Source organism: Manacus candei, unplaced genomic scaffold, assembly GCF_025592945.1.
Source record: "Manacus candei isolate 608988 ecotype Guabito, Panama unplaced genomic scaffold, ASM2559294v1 h1tg000011l, whole genome shotgun sequence".
NCBI lineage: Eukaryota > Metazoa > Chordata > Aves > Passeriformes > Pipridae > Manacus > Manacus candei.
In genome coordinates, this window is record NW_026138059.1 from 14,646,398 (window position 1) to 14,661,668 (window position 15,271).

Sequence of the window (15,271 nt, forward strand, 5' to 3'; positions counted from 1 at the left end):
ATCTCAGTGAATTATTAAACCAAATACATCAAATATCTAAAATCTATAAATAATGAATTTTAAATCTGTCAGACTATGGTTTAAATATATGATATGATAAATATTATTCATCACCAATAATAAATTTTCCTAAACAATCTTAATCCTGCTTGCTGGTTTATGCTAGAGTAATATATGGTGAGCACTGCGCTTTCACTTTGAAATTGGTTTTTTATAATAATAGAACTCATGTTTTTGGAGAAACACAGATTTACAATCAAGGAGACAGCTATATGACAATCTTGATAGAGAAGCTGGTCATACTGTGGGTATATTTAATAAAGAAATAAATCAAACATTAAAATAATTCTCTGAGGAAACTTACTTCATTTGACAGGAGAAATAAAGGTTCACCAGTAACCATAGTGAGTTCATATTATTGCCATTGTTTTTATAAGTTGTTGCCATGACTTTTTTGACTTTTGGGCTAGATTGGACTTAAAACACAACAGATGGCTACAATTATGTGTCTGTAACTCTTTTTTAGAATAACTAAACAGAGCACAATAAAATAAACAGGCTTATATTCCAAAGAGACTCTCACAGTTTAAGAGGGCTATACATGGTTATTAAAAAAAATTAAAATCCATAATATTCTAGACTCCATATACAATAGGAATAAAGTATAAATGAGAAGTTAGTTTCACAATGTGCTGTATTCCATAGGCACATGATTCATACATATAGCCTAATTCTTTTGACTAGCAATTTCAGGAACAAAATGAAGTCAGTATATAATTTTGTGATTATTTGGGGTCCAAGTGTGCATTCCTTTCAATGGCACAGGTTCCACTGGATTTTGTCTCAACAAGAAGTACTAGGTCGGGCTGTTTGTAGGGTAGCTTTTAAGTAAGTACAGCTTAATTTCAGTATTTATTATCTAGAATAAGTATTGAAGAAGCCTTTGGATCAATTGCTTCCTAAAAAGAAATTTATTTGATTACCTCATGATACTTCAATCTGTGTATCAGTGGACTTAGTAAAGGGGAAAAAGCAAATTTAATAAGGGGATGGAAAAAGGCATGGAAAGGAAGAGAGTACTGACTAAACAACACCCCACTGAATCAACAAGTCAACATTATTTTGCCCTTAAGTATTTGTTATGTAACAGATTACTTTAACACAAGGCACTTTGAAAAGCCTCAACTATTCTGTTGTACCCTGAAAAAAGCAGGGTATATCTGAATGGAATATCAGAACTTTCTAGTATTTGAACTTTCTAGCATTGTTCTTTGCTATTTGATTTTTTAAGTGAGGCAGTTAATTAATTTCTTCTGTATAACTTTTCAAGCAATTAAGGCATTTCTAATCATAGATTTTAGACACATGTGTATGTTACTCAACACTTTGGGTATTACTAGCAGCATCTTGGTCACAGTCTGCCTGTGTTGGCCGGCAAGGGAACATTCATGGCCTGAGAATGAGCCTTTCTGCTCCTGTCACACTCCAGGTTGCTAAGTCCAGCCCATACAGCACATCCCCAAAGTTCTGTTTCCCATCTATACTGAGTCAGCAACTGGAGGTTTTTTTCAGAAATCACTGTGATCTGTTCAGTGACTACATGGCCATACCTGCAAGATTGATATATCAAGCTGAAGTTTTGCAAGTTAAAGTCAACAGCTTTGCCCTCATCAACAACATACCTTAGCTAAACTTCACAATTTGTGTATCCTGTAGCCAAATGCAGAGCAGCAGGGACTTGGACAGGTCTGTCTCAAGCATCCATGCCCTATTCATGTAATCTTCTATTTCTCCTATGGAAAGCAACCATAAGTTGCCCAACAGGAGTACTGCGGGGATCTGGATCTCTTAATGGTGTAATGTCTTCATTTCTTCAGATTTGTCTTACTCTAACTTCAACCCTGAACACATTTAGCATATTTTCAAAACCATCCAAAGAGCTCTGAATGGACCACACTGAAGAGTTTTTGACATGATGGTGGCAGCACACTGAAGGATCGAGACAGTTTGTAGTAAAATGTCTCCTTATCTCAAAAGATAAGAAAGCAGTTTCTTGATTTCAGTCCTGTTGACTCAACAGTTCTGATTAATTTTCTCATCTTTTATTTCTTGTTCCTGCTCTACACAGTTTTCAAAGGGACACTTTTTACTTTAAAAAATGACATTTTTCACTACTTATCAAGAGCAAAGTGAATTTTTAAAGTAAGAAATTATCTAAGCTGTGAAAGCAAAGGTGACAAGCATGAGAAACTTAGACAGCATAATAAAAGCATGATAAATCACAAGATACAAGCAAGATGTCCAATTCAACAAAGCCCTCCAGCATATGCTAACCTTTAAACACATGCAGAAATTCACTGAGGCCAATTCCTCTTAAGTACTTTATTGGATCCAGGATAAGTTGTAGAACACAGTAAGTAACAAAAAAGGGCAATAGACATGTCATATGTTTCAAGATTTATTTATACATATTTACCAAAACTTTGTATACAAAACAAAGTCATTTTGCCTTCATGGTGTCCACAACTAATTATTATGTTGATACCAAGCTCTATTTGCTGTAGTGCTCTAATTTTAGTCAGAGTAAAATTCTTGGTAAATCTAAACACAGACAACTTATTAAGTCTGGCTTTACATATATTCAAAAATGCTGAGGAAAACGGGAAAAGCAAATTTGCTGTACCACTGACACTTGATTCAAAATTTTTGTGGAAAACTGCAAAGGGCAAGAGGCAATAGTGCTGTTTAAGGTTGGGTAGATAAAGACTGACTGATTAAGTTTAATCACCAATAAACATTTTAAATTTGCAATTTGCTGTCATCTTGTCAGTATGGTTCATAGAAAAATCTTTGCTGAAGGATATTCAGATACACTGTACAAAGTCATTTTCTGCAATTGATATTCCTTGAATTATGAAGGAGTATAGTTTTTGCTTAGTTTGGTTCATTTTTCAGTTTAATATTGGTTTCTAATATATCAAACATGTTTTGTTCCTTACTTCAACAGTTCCTTTAAAGTCGTCTCTTCATTTTAACTCCAGCTAGTTAAATGTTTCTAAGAATCTTTATAAACTGATGAGGACTACATGAAAAAACACCGAGGATGCCACATGAAAAGGAAAACTCCAGTTCCTTCAAACCAAATTCAATCAGCTTGTATTAAAATCATGAACTCACCACTTTTTTTATGAGAGTAAAGTTGACACTTGTGAACACAAATACACTCCAGAAATTTTGTTTTATAAGATCTGATGAAAGATGAAACAGCAAGGTCTTAGATTTTTTTAATAGGTGAAGAGATAGGACCACATCAAAGTGTAAATGGGAATTGCCAGGTTGGTGCAAAGAGTTTCGGTTCAGTCTTGCTGCACTGTTTATATGAGACTTCTTTCTCCTACAAGAAAACTGATGGGGGAGTTTTCTACAACTTGCCCAAACACTTCATGGAAAGGAGATTAGTTTGGCTTTAATTTAACCAACTAAATTGAGTGTTATTACTGGAAACAGCTCTAAGCTTTTCAATTCCCCTAATGAGGTCCAAACTTCTATGGATGCTATCACCTGAGACTACTGTAATATTTTATTTGGATTTAAATCTTTAACTTGGCAGCGCTGCTGCGTCTCCGTGGACACCTCTCATTTTAGTTTTATATTCTCCCAGGTGGTTGATTACTTATCCCTGTAACAGGATTCCTTTTCATATCGAGGAAGCTCTGACCTCCATTCCAGCACCGTACTGAAATTTTAGCAGACACAGGATGTTGCTTTTGTTTGTTTTGTTTTGCTATCAAGACCAAACAACCCATTATATTGGATTTATTTGACATATTCTTCAAGGCACCTTAATTTGCTGAGCTTCTTTGATTCTTAATGTCATTTGGAACTAATCTCTTCTGCTAACATGAAAGCAAACTAAGAGCCAAGATTTTTATGGGAGACAGGAAACGTATATTTAAAGGAGTGCTGTGTTATCTTTTACAGCAACAACAAAGGGAATATAGGCCCAATTATACCCCCAAGTGACACAGTTGATTTTCTAACTGGTTTCAAGTGTAAGTCTTCTTGGAATATTTACATGGTATCAGCAAGAGCATTAAAACCTGCATAGAACCACAATCCCAAAGCAACATTACCATCTGCTAACCTGCCCAGAACCATAGCGGATACCTGATCAGTTGGAAATGTCATTAGAAGAAGTTATTTCACAGAAGGAATTTCCCTTTGTTTAACACTTTCACTCTGTATTATGTTTAAAAATGGAAAACTAGAAAAAAAAACACCTAGGCAATTTTTCCAACAGTTATTTATATATATTCGAACAGCTTATATATATTAAAACATACACAAGAAAGGCTATTTCTAGACATTAATACCATTCTGTGTGACAGATTCCACTGAAAAACTTCCATAAAGTAATGTAGAGAGTAATAGCATTATACTATTCAGAGAATGTTCTTCCAGTTTAGGAATAAAATATGTTTATTTAGCCTAATTGGTCTCTATGAGCTGTTGAGGTCCAGTTGACTTCTACAGTGCTGTTAAGATATTGATGCAATAATCATTTCCTGAGACACATGATTTGTGAAATAGTAGATCTGAAAATGTCAGCTGAGAAGGCAAGGTTGAGTTCACTTAAGAAATACAGTTAGCAGACAGCAAATTGCTTCTACAAGAGACATGAGTTAAAACAAAGAAAACAAGTTTGACAATGTTTATATTTTCTGCCTGATAAAAGGATGAAGAAGTGACAGAAAAATCCAAAATAAAGGGCAATTTCCAGTAAGTTACAAAATAATTTGCCTGTGTCAGGGTATCATTTCAGTAGCTTAAGGTAATACAGTGGGTATCTTCAAACTACACAATAGAGGGAAGGGCTTCCTTTGAAAAACCATTTGTGCTTTGTTCTTCCATATGCAAGCAAGAACTTAGAAGTTTTTTGGATAATGCTAGGGTAGTTTTCTCTGATTGCACTCTTCATGAAACAATTCTTACAAGAACACAACCTCCTTCTAAGGCTCACAACAAGCTAGAGAGAAAACAGCATAGCTAAATTCCAGCAACATATTACTGTCTTGCATTTTGCTGTTTCCTTTCATCTAAATAAATCTCTAACACTTCACCTTGACAGAATAAGAGACTTATTCCATTCTTAAAGATATGTGGCAGTTCAGGAGTTCTTAAGGAACAATGAATTCTTATTCAAGATGGACCAGCATACTCCAAGGAAACTGCCTTTTTCAGGAACTGGAACATAGGATTGTCACTAAGCTGCAGGAGCTACTCTGGAGACTCTGCCTGATGCCAAAAGTACTGAGGTGCCTTCACGTACTGTCAGGATGTCTCCTTTGTCAAGCAAAACATTGTACCTGAAACCAATTTATGCTGAGAATATGCACTCTTTTGTGCTCAGCCAGCCCAGTTTTCCTTCTGCAGAACTGCATGTCTGATTCTCTTACTGGAGTCTTCAGGTCAGATTCAACCGGATTAGAAATATATATGACCTGGGTTACCCCACCCCCTGGCAGCAGATTTTAAAAGACAGAGCATATATTATGCTTAAGAAAGCCTATTCAGGGAGCAGCACGCACACAGTGGCTGACATAGATGCAGACATCTGAAATGGGGAGTGATGAATCTAGCCTGCTTCTTTCCCATCTCTGGCCACAGTCCCATGGACAGAGGGCAGTGTGCTCATTCATGCTGTGGGAATGCCCTCCCTGGTAGACCTGTGATGCACAGGTATGCTCCCTGGAGACATTCATCCAGGAAAACAAAGGAGATTATACAGCCTATGTGCAAGAAAGATTTTGCAAAGGCCTGTAACACACTTTCCCATGAGTAGCAAAGGTCATATTCTGACTCTAAAATGCCTTTCCCTGCCTGTTCCTTCTCAGTGTAATTTTAAATCCTAACTCTAGAGCACAAGGCAGCAAGAGCCATTCAGAGAAAAGATCCCAGACTTTATTTTATTTCTAAAAAACATGGAACAAATAACTCATTTTCCCCAGACTTTCTTGGAAATGGCTAAACCATCTTAGCCAAAAATTTCCAAAAAGTTCAGCCTGAGGCACAGCCAGGATATAAAATACTACCCTGAAAAAGTGTTACAGTTCAGAAAATCATAAGGGATTGAAAAATGAGGGTTAGAACCGGCAATATTAAAAACATGGGTGATTCAACTAGTCTCAATAATAAATAATTTGCATAATATGTAGAATATATTTTAAGTCACAGGGACAAGTTAACAAACTGTCAGCTAATTAAAGCAAACTGAGGTCCAAGTGTTTCGGAAACTTTCTACTGATACTCAGCAGTTCATCTGTTCCGTAGATATAAATCAGTAAAGTAAGTTTTGCCTAATTTAAGGTCTTTGACCCCCTTTTGCTTTCCACTGACTGTTTCAGAATACATTCTATTAGCCTCAGCCTGAGAGGTAGCTAGGTTTTCAGTGCTTCCAGTCTGCAGAAAATATTGAAGCCAAACTTGTATGAAAAACATTCACAGTAAGGAGTTGCATTAACAACTGTGAAGCTTTCGTGATGCTGAGCATCAGACTCGATGATCCCTGTGGGTCCCTTCCAATTCAGCATATTCTGTGATTCAGTGAGAGAAACACTTAGGGAAAAATAGGTCAAAGCATAGATACACATTTACATACATGCATGTATGTAAGAGAGAAGGAGATTTCTGTATATATGTGAAGTGCATACTTGCTGCATTATTCAATGAAGATTCCAGCTGCTGGAGCTGCAAATGCACTAGGAAGAGCTGGTGAAACAAGGATTACTGCCTTGTCACAGTGTTGTACCTAAACCATGTTAAACTGAATATCCATGCAAATGTTAGTGAAAACTGTTACAGGGTAAAAAGCTTGCCAACTCAATATGCTTTGTATCGACAAAGCACTTAAAATACATATAGTATATTATATATACAGACTCAAAACCTGATACTCATTATAATGGAAACACTGTAATGATAGTATTTGCATCAGTTTCATTGCACTTTTGCAGCTTATTTTGGATAAGTAGATTTTTCTATACAGAAATTTCTACAAGCCTTTCAGATTTCAATTCCACAGAAGTAACAAGAGAATTTTGTAATCAAACTTTTGCAATTTAAATTTACCATGTATTTGTGGGACTGTACACTTACACTGTGGGACTGTATACTCAAAGGAATCTGGATAATATATGCCCAGAAAAACTTTTAATAAATAAAGTCTCTGCACTTATTGGAAAAATCTAGTATTTAAGTGCAGTAATTCTGTATTTTGTTTAAATTGCTAAATATTCTGGTCCAAAGTATTTTCTGCCATCTAGTGGGGAAAGCACCTCAGAGGTTGGCTTCAGGCACATGGCTTCCCTGATGCTCAGAAGCTGCAGATAAATATGTGCAGTGACTGGAAAAGCAAGTGTAACTGCTTTAGCAAAAAAAAAAACAGGGTCACTTCTGAAATCTTCTTCAATGTAAGTATTTAATCAGAAAAATTGTCATTAATATTGGATTCTATAAATGAAAAATTTAAACATTGGATGTGTTTATTACCATAAATTTATCTCTTGAAGTACTTCAGGGTATAATTAAAGTTAAGCATACTAGGTACATACAAAGGACCAAAGTGCCATAATATCAGGCAATCTGAAGGAGGAATTCAGAATAATGACTTCAGTTTCAACCAAAAGCCTGAGATGGCTTGCTGTAAAAATGTAAAGGACTAAAAGTCAGTGTGCCCATATACTGGTTAAAACCTCTCCCAAATAATGGCCCAGTGCTTTGAAAAATCCTCTCAGTTTCTTTCAGATTATTACATCCAGTATGTCCAACCTAAAAAAAAATATTTACTCCAGCATACAGAGATGAAAATTTTACATGTAGTCCAAACAAAACCAGATGACATCATAACTAGCATATCTAATCATTAGTTTTCTTCTTAGCTGGTCTTCACAGAATCAATTATGTTGGCAAAGACTTCTAAGATCATTGAGTCCAACCTATGACTAAACACCACCAAGACAACTAGACTGTGGTACTAAGTACCAGTCCAGTCTTTCCTTTAACATTTCCAGGGATGGTGACTCCACCACCTCCCTGGTCAGTCCATTCCAATGTCTAATCATCCTGTCTGTGAAGAAATTCTTCCTAATGTCCAACCTAAACCTCCCTTGGCACAGCTTAAGACCATGCATGTCCTCTTGTCCTGTCACTATTGCCCAGGAGAAAAGGCCAACCCCCATCTGGCTATAACCTCCTTTCAGGTAGTTGTAGATCCCTTCAAAGGGATTTAATACCTCAGACAGAGTCACAATCCTGATCTTGAAGTGTACCCTGGAAAGCTGTGCTGGGAAAATTTGTTGGAGAAAAGTGACAAGAATTCAGTAGAGCTCCTACAACATTCCTCCACGTTCCCACAGTCAAGCAATAAAGGAAATTACAGCTTAAGTCCACAAAGACTGTGCACTGAGAAGGGTCAGTGCTAGATTCAGGAGCCCTGAATTCAGCAGAGAAGAGGTTGTTCTGATTCACATCCAAATATGAAGACTCACAGTTCAGACCTATCTACACTGGACTTTTTATCCTCATTGTGCCACTGACTAGATAGGTGTTATTTCTCTGAAATCTCCCACTGACACCAGAACTGGGCTAAATCTGGCCACAAGGCCTCACCTGCAAAATGAAGGTGTAAGAGACCCTGGTATCACAGCCACAACCATTATGAAAGGGTTTGTGTGGTGGGTTGGCCCCGGCTCCCTGATAAGCTCACAAACACTCATATGCTTACTCCCCCAGTCGAGTGGAACCAGGGAGGAAATAGGACAAACAGGAGTGAGAAAGCCTGTGGGTTGAGATGAAAACAGGGAGATCAACTACTAGGCTCTATCCTCGGCAAAAGAGATTCAACCTGGGGAACTTAATTTAAGGTCAGATACAATAAACATTTAATAACTGATCCAGACACTGGAAAAAAATGCAAACATCAAAGAACAAAAAGGAAAAAAACCACCATCCTTCATCCTCTCTCAGGCTCAGCTCCCTTTCACAGGCATTTCTCCTTCCCTCAGCTGTTCTCCATGTCGCTCCTTCCCTGCAGTCCTTTCTCCTCCTTCCTTGTTCTTGCCACAGGTCCATTCAGTCCCTTAGTGCAGATGATGGGTGGTACAGGGGATGTGGTTTAGTGCAAAGTGGTTCCTCTCTGCTAATCCCTCTTTCTTTTATTTTTCCTGTGCTCTGGCATGTTCCCTCCATGGGCTGCAATCCCTCTGGGGTGTGCCTGTTCTACTGTAGTGTAACTCCTACTCCTCTGACCCTTCATTCCCTCTGTTGTCTTTTCCTCAGTTCCCTTCTCCTCCTCTGTCCCCCTCTCTCTCTCCCTGTGCGTCCCACAGTGGCTTTGCCCCTTTTTAAATAAATTTCCCCAAGGTATCCCCACCTCACCTCGTGCCCTGTGGTAGGTACAGGTTGGGGTCTAGAGGAGCTGACTAATATTAATCTAGGTTTTACTTAGTTATCTTCTATAATATTGAAAGCAGCAGTAAAGGAAATCATATATCCGACATGGGAAGGTTATTTATTACAGTAAAGATTAAATTAATCCTAGAGTAAGGCTAACCAGGCATGTGTATGTTGCATTATTTGTTTTCCTTCCCGGGGGTCCCTAGTAACCAAAAACATCAGGGAAATATTTGTTTATTGTCCCTGTCTGGCTCAAACCCACATTTTTTTTAAGGGACACAATGGTCTAGGAATTTATTCTAAATCTTGCAAACAAATATAAAAACAACAGCAAATCAAATATATTGGCTGAACTAATTTCTACTGGGTGATAAAATATTTCTGCCTTGAGTATGACAGCAGTATCCAGCTCTCTGCTCTGTGGCCATCTTGTCAACTCTCTAATCCTGAAACAGGGACAAGAAAAACACCTGAAACTCCCTTTTCTGAACTTTTAAGTCCCTATATACTTCCCAGCAGTTTCTTCCAAGAACAACTCTGTTTCAGGTGGTCATGTAGGGATGGGGGAAAGCAAATTCAGCAGACAGTGCACACCAGAAGATGACTTGAATTAGCATTGAAATGTTCAGAGGATTACCCAACTGCTCTGCATGACAAGGGAAAAAAAGAGTTGAAACAAACTGTTCTGTATTCACATCCGAACTTCACATATTTCTTCTAACAGAAAATGATCAGGAGAAAAAGGAAGGGACAGCCAAAGTTGTGTTAGCTTATGTCTCAAAGCTGCCATCCTCTCAAGTCACACAAGAAGGTACATTTTCCACTAAGGAGCTTCTCAAGCAATTTACAATAACTGTCATTTACAGATGTAACATTATAGAAAACACCCAATTTGTTAGTGCACCTCAAACCTAAGGACTTGTTCAGAGCATACTTAAAGCCAAAGGTCATCACAGAAATATTTGGGAGATTCATCTGGCATGTGAATACCTGCTACAGATGGTACAGCTCATGCTTGATTTAGAGCAGAGACTTAACTGCTGATTATTACTATTCGCTATTTTTCACTGGAAAAAACCCAACTAGATGTTAGCTACCTAAGCAGCTGGCCTGAATTAGGGTTTTAACTCCAGAAGAAGAAATATAGATGAGGAGAGATCTAGATCTGGCACTAGCACAGCAGATTAGGAACAGCACTCTAATATTAATATTATTTAAAGATATAGATCATGATAAGTTTACAGCTAAAACACACAAAAGGGAATCCAGTTTTAGCCAAGCCTGTAGAAAAAATACTATTCTTTTTAATATTATCAGATTCATTAAGACTGTTATTTGGTTAAAAATCCAAATACAAATGAACTGAACTACCTTGTCATCCAACGCTAATTTCAAATCTTTAACAGAGAAGTATGAATAGCTACTATTCCCAGATAACATAATGAAGGAAATAGATTAAAAACATTTTTTCCTCTGAAAACTATGTAGAATCGAAATAATAACAACAACAACAACAAAAGAACAAAAAAAAAAAAAAGAGAGAAAGACTGAGAATAATAGATAGAACTAGTTTATTCCATGATCTGGAAGTTTTTTCTATTTATGCAATATGTTTCTAGAAGAACGTGTAACTTCGACTTTCTATTCCCCTGAGAGCATTGTTAAATGTAAGCGTTGCAATCATGTCTGATATATTGCAAAGCTTCATAAGATAAGAGTTTTAAAATTTATTAAAATTGACCAAGAAAAAAAGGGTGGAAACAGAAATCAAGGCTTCTAGGCTTCCATTCTTAGCTTCTGTCCCAGATGGAAAGGCAGTCAAGTGAGAAAACAAAACATGTAAGTTTATGCCTTGATTAACTTATTATGATTCCATGGGTGTATTGGAAAAACACAGAATGCTGTCCTATTTAAAATTATAATGTGATCATAGAATTAGACATAATGTTGCAAATCATCCAGATGAAGCAGAAATAAAAGTCTATACTTGATCTTAAACCTGACATTTTTTCTTGATTTTTTGCCTAATCAAAGAGCTTAATTTTTTCTTACTTATATTTATAATTAAACAATTTTAATTTGTACCAAGTTTTCCTTCTTATTTTTCCTGACTCACTAGCAATCAGGTGCAAAGCATAGTTTAATAGGGATAAGACAAAGATGTCCTAGTGAGATGGGGATCTTGGAAGTCTTTACATCAGGAGGTGCAAACATTCATTGTGTTTCCACACTTGTGCAACCATATCTTTATATTCTCATACACGGCAGGGACTAGTTTTCCTTGAAGTATTAATTATCCCAAAAGAGAATGTAGAAAAATCAGAGCAACTCTAGCTTTCTGCAGCATGTACCAAAACATTTCTCTTTGTTGAAAATTACTATCTTTTTAAGGATCAGCTTTATACTGTGAGTTCCCACTTGACTGCAGAAAGCAGTTTCAGGATAAATAATAGGAAGATTTTTAAAATGAAATTCACTAGAAGTTTACTTTAGACAATTATTTTTTCTAAAGAGACTGTAATTATTTTGTAGTTTTTTCTTTGTGCAGTGCTTACTGTAGATTACACATAATAAATAGTAATAACCACTATAAGCAATAGCATAAACTGACTTTTAAGCTCCACAAGAGTCATACTGAACAAGAGTTGGTCATAACTGTATTTTTAATTACATTCACTTTTTAATTACCATTTAATCAAACAAATGTCTTTTATAGTACTGCCTACATCCTCTTAAGCAATCAGTGTAATTTTTTTTATATACAATCTTATCAAAAAGGTCACAACAAAAGTAAGCCATTAAGTTATCACAGATAAGTCTGGAAGTAATTATGTAAAGCCAAACAAATCCTGACAGATGAATTAAACAAATCAAAGTTCATTGTTAGAAGAACTAGAGCCTGACCCGCTAACCTCGTGTGTTTTTTCCTCAGATTCCATGAGAAGAGAAAAAGAAGTCCTCGGAAACCCAAGATAAGAAAGATTAGTATTAAACATGTTTATTAGCCTGGCAGTCTTTCATGACCAAGGAGACCCAGACCCCATTGTACTAGATATTGTAGAGGCACAGAACAGCAAGTATAGTGCCATTGTTAGAAAGTCACTCAACTAGTTCACCTTAAATTTATCCAAACTAGAAATCAACTGTTAAAAAAGACAACTTTTTAAAACTTCATTAGAATTAATAAAAAAATTCTTTAAATGGAAATTCAGAAGCAATTCCAAAATTATTCTTGTGGGTCCCGTCTAACTCAAAATATTCTTGTGATTCTGCGATTGCTCCATTTCTTATCAGACTTGATATAACTGGGGGTTGGGTGTAGACTGAGCTGGAGGGGTGTGGGGTTTTTGCTTGCTTTTAAGACACTAGAATTTTATTTACACTTCAGAAAATGTATGTATTTAAGCAGCCCATCTTTCCTTTTTTTTTTTTTTTTTCAGATTGCTTGTATTTGTAGCAGGAGAATCATTTTATGATGCCTACCATGTGACAAATGTGATATTTGAGGAGCCAGTTTCACTAGTTTTCAAATACCATGATCACCCTTGATCAGTGCTTATGGAAGATCAGAAGACATATACTAAAAGACTAATACAAACTCAGAGTTCCTTATTATGAGATCAAATGAAAGCCACTATTCAAAATCTGCTGTTTAATCAAACTAGAAATTAGGAAACAAATCTTTACCTAATTCAAATGAGCAAAACATCCCTTAAAATCTGTCTGGGATGAAGGTCTGCTTTTTGTATTTTTAAACTTCCTTATGCACAAGGTACAAGCAGTAAGAATGCAGCACCTCAGTGCAGTGACTGTCTTACTAATATAAGCACAATTTTTTTGGTAGGATTATAATCAATTTTATCTCTTAGCTTAGAGATAATACAAGACAGATATTCCAGTCACACAGGGAACTGATAGCACCGACATGTAAGTAGTCTCTGTAGCAACTGAAATATATTATTTCCATTGTGTGAACTCACAAATGTTCTGAAAACCCTTATGAAAAAATTGCATTGAAAAGTACTATAGGTTTTAGTTCATTGAGTTCAATAGGTTGATTCCAGGAAGTAAGTATAAAATGATGGAAGACTTTCTGTCCAAGGACATTAGATTTTAAATAGTAAAACTGACATATTCAAAATTTTGTACACCAGATGGCAATGTATTCCTAAAAATGGCTGAATGAACTGTTTCATGGAGATCATTAGATCATTGCTGCTTATTGCTGAGTACTTAACTTGTCACTGGAAATAAGACTAATCCAGAAGACATTGATCCAACTGCTCTGATGAGCAGATTCCACTTGACTTTCCACCTGATACTCTCAGCAAAGACCTTTCTAAAGGTTGAAATTTCCACTTCCTATTTTAAAGGAAAATTTTTACTATTATATACTCCAATTGCTTAAGTTGAGATTTCAGGTTTATATGTTGTATTGTAGGCACTTTTTTATTTGAGAATTTCTCAAGCAGTCTAATGAAAAAGGATTCTCAGAACAAAAAGCTGTAGTAAAAGAGCATTAGTGTTCAGCTGGAAGTCAGCAAGTCTACAGGGGTTCGTCTGACAACATTCAGCCTTGTACTAAACCTTGTCATCTCTAAAAAGTTGTCAAAGAAAGGTGTCTAGCAATATTCAGTAGAAGAAGAGTTCAAGGCATATGTGAAACCCTAAAAATTTCCTTCTATGTAAAAAACTTTAAAAATCTTGAATGTATTTCTTAGATTTTTCTTCTCAGCAGTAACACAGTTACTAGCTAAAGCACACTGGCACAAGCTTTGTGTGGTGACTGTATGTTTTACAATCCTTTAAAGAGAGGTTTAACCCTAAAAATCAAATTAAGTATTTAACAGACTACCATAACAATTAAAACTGTTTCTTACAGAAATTCCTTTCTTCATCTCCATGCATTGAATTGTCTTTACCATTGTTCTTCCGGTGGCAAAGAAAACTGAAGTGAGTCTTCAAACATAGGGATGAGAACTACATCATTCCCCACGAAGAGAAATCCAAACAAATGTTTGTTCCAGCAACCAAAATTACACCATCTCCAGATACCAGCATTTCCTTTACAGTTCATGTGATCTTTGTCTTTCAGTAGAAGGGACTTAATGTGTCATCAGATACTGAGTGTGGATCCAAGCTTTTTTTCCAGAGTCTTGATCAAATCTCAGTTTTCCACAGTCATTGCTGGGAAACTCCCTGATGGTCTCTTCCAAGGGCCTCATATTAGTCAGGCAGATGGAAGCCAGTTTTAATCCTGCTTATCACAGGATTTTCACTGTTTCCCTGAAATTACAGGTTCCTGTCTTTCACCTTTTACCAGTTCCACCCAGCAAGACCATAGCCACACTTGCCACAAATTTGTAGTTGGTCCCATATCAGAGTCCCATTCCAGGAGAAAACAGAAATTCTGCTTTTTCCTTAGGGAATCACTGCTCATCTTCTGTCTCAGGTGTTACCCTGATTCATAGCACATTCCATGCTTTCACTGAAGAACTGCAGGTCTTATTTGCTTCCTAATTTATACCATAAGTATGGGCTTTACTTCTGCTTCTGCTTGTTGAGGGATGCATTGCTTTCTCATAATTTCAGGTCCACCTAAACATACACCTCTTCTAAAAAGAAAGGCATATCAGGAGCAAGGTAGCTTGTAAACATTGTGGGCAGCCTGGAGAACAAAACCCCAGAACAACATGGGGAGATGCTCAAAATTGGTGTTGTGCACATTGTGTACTGATGTGGGGAGACATCAGCCACTGAATCAAAACCATAACATTGTGGTGGGTTGGCCTTGTCTGGATGCCAAGTACCCACTCAG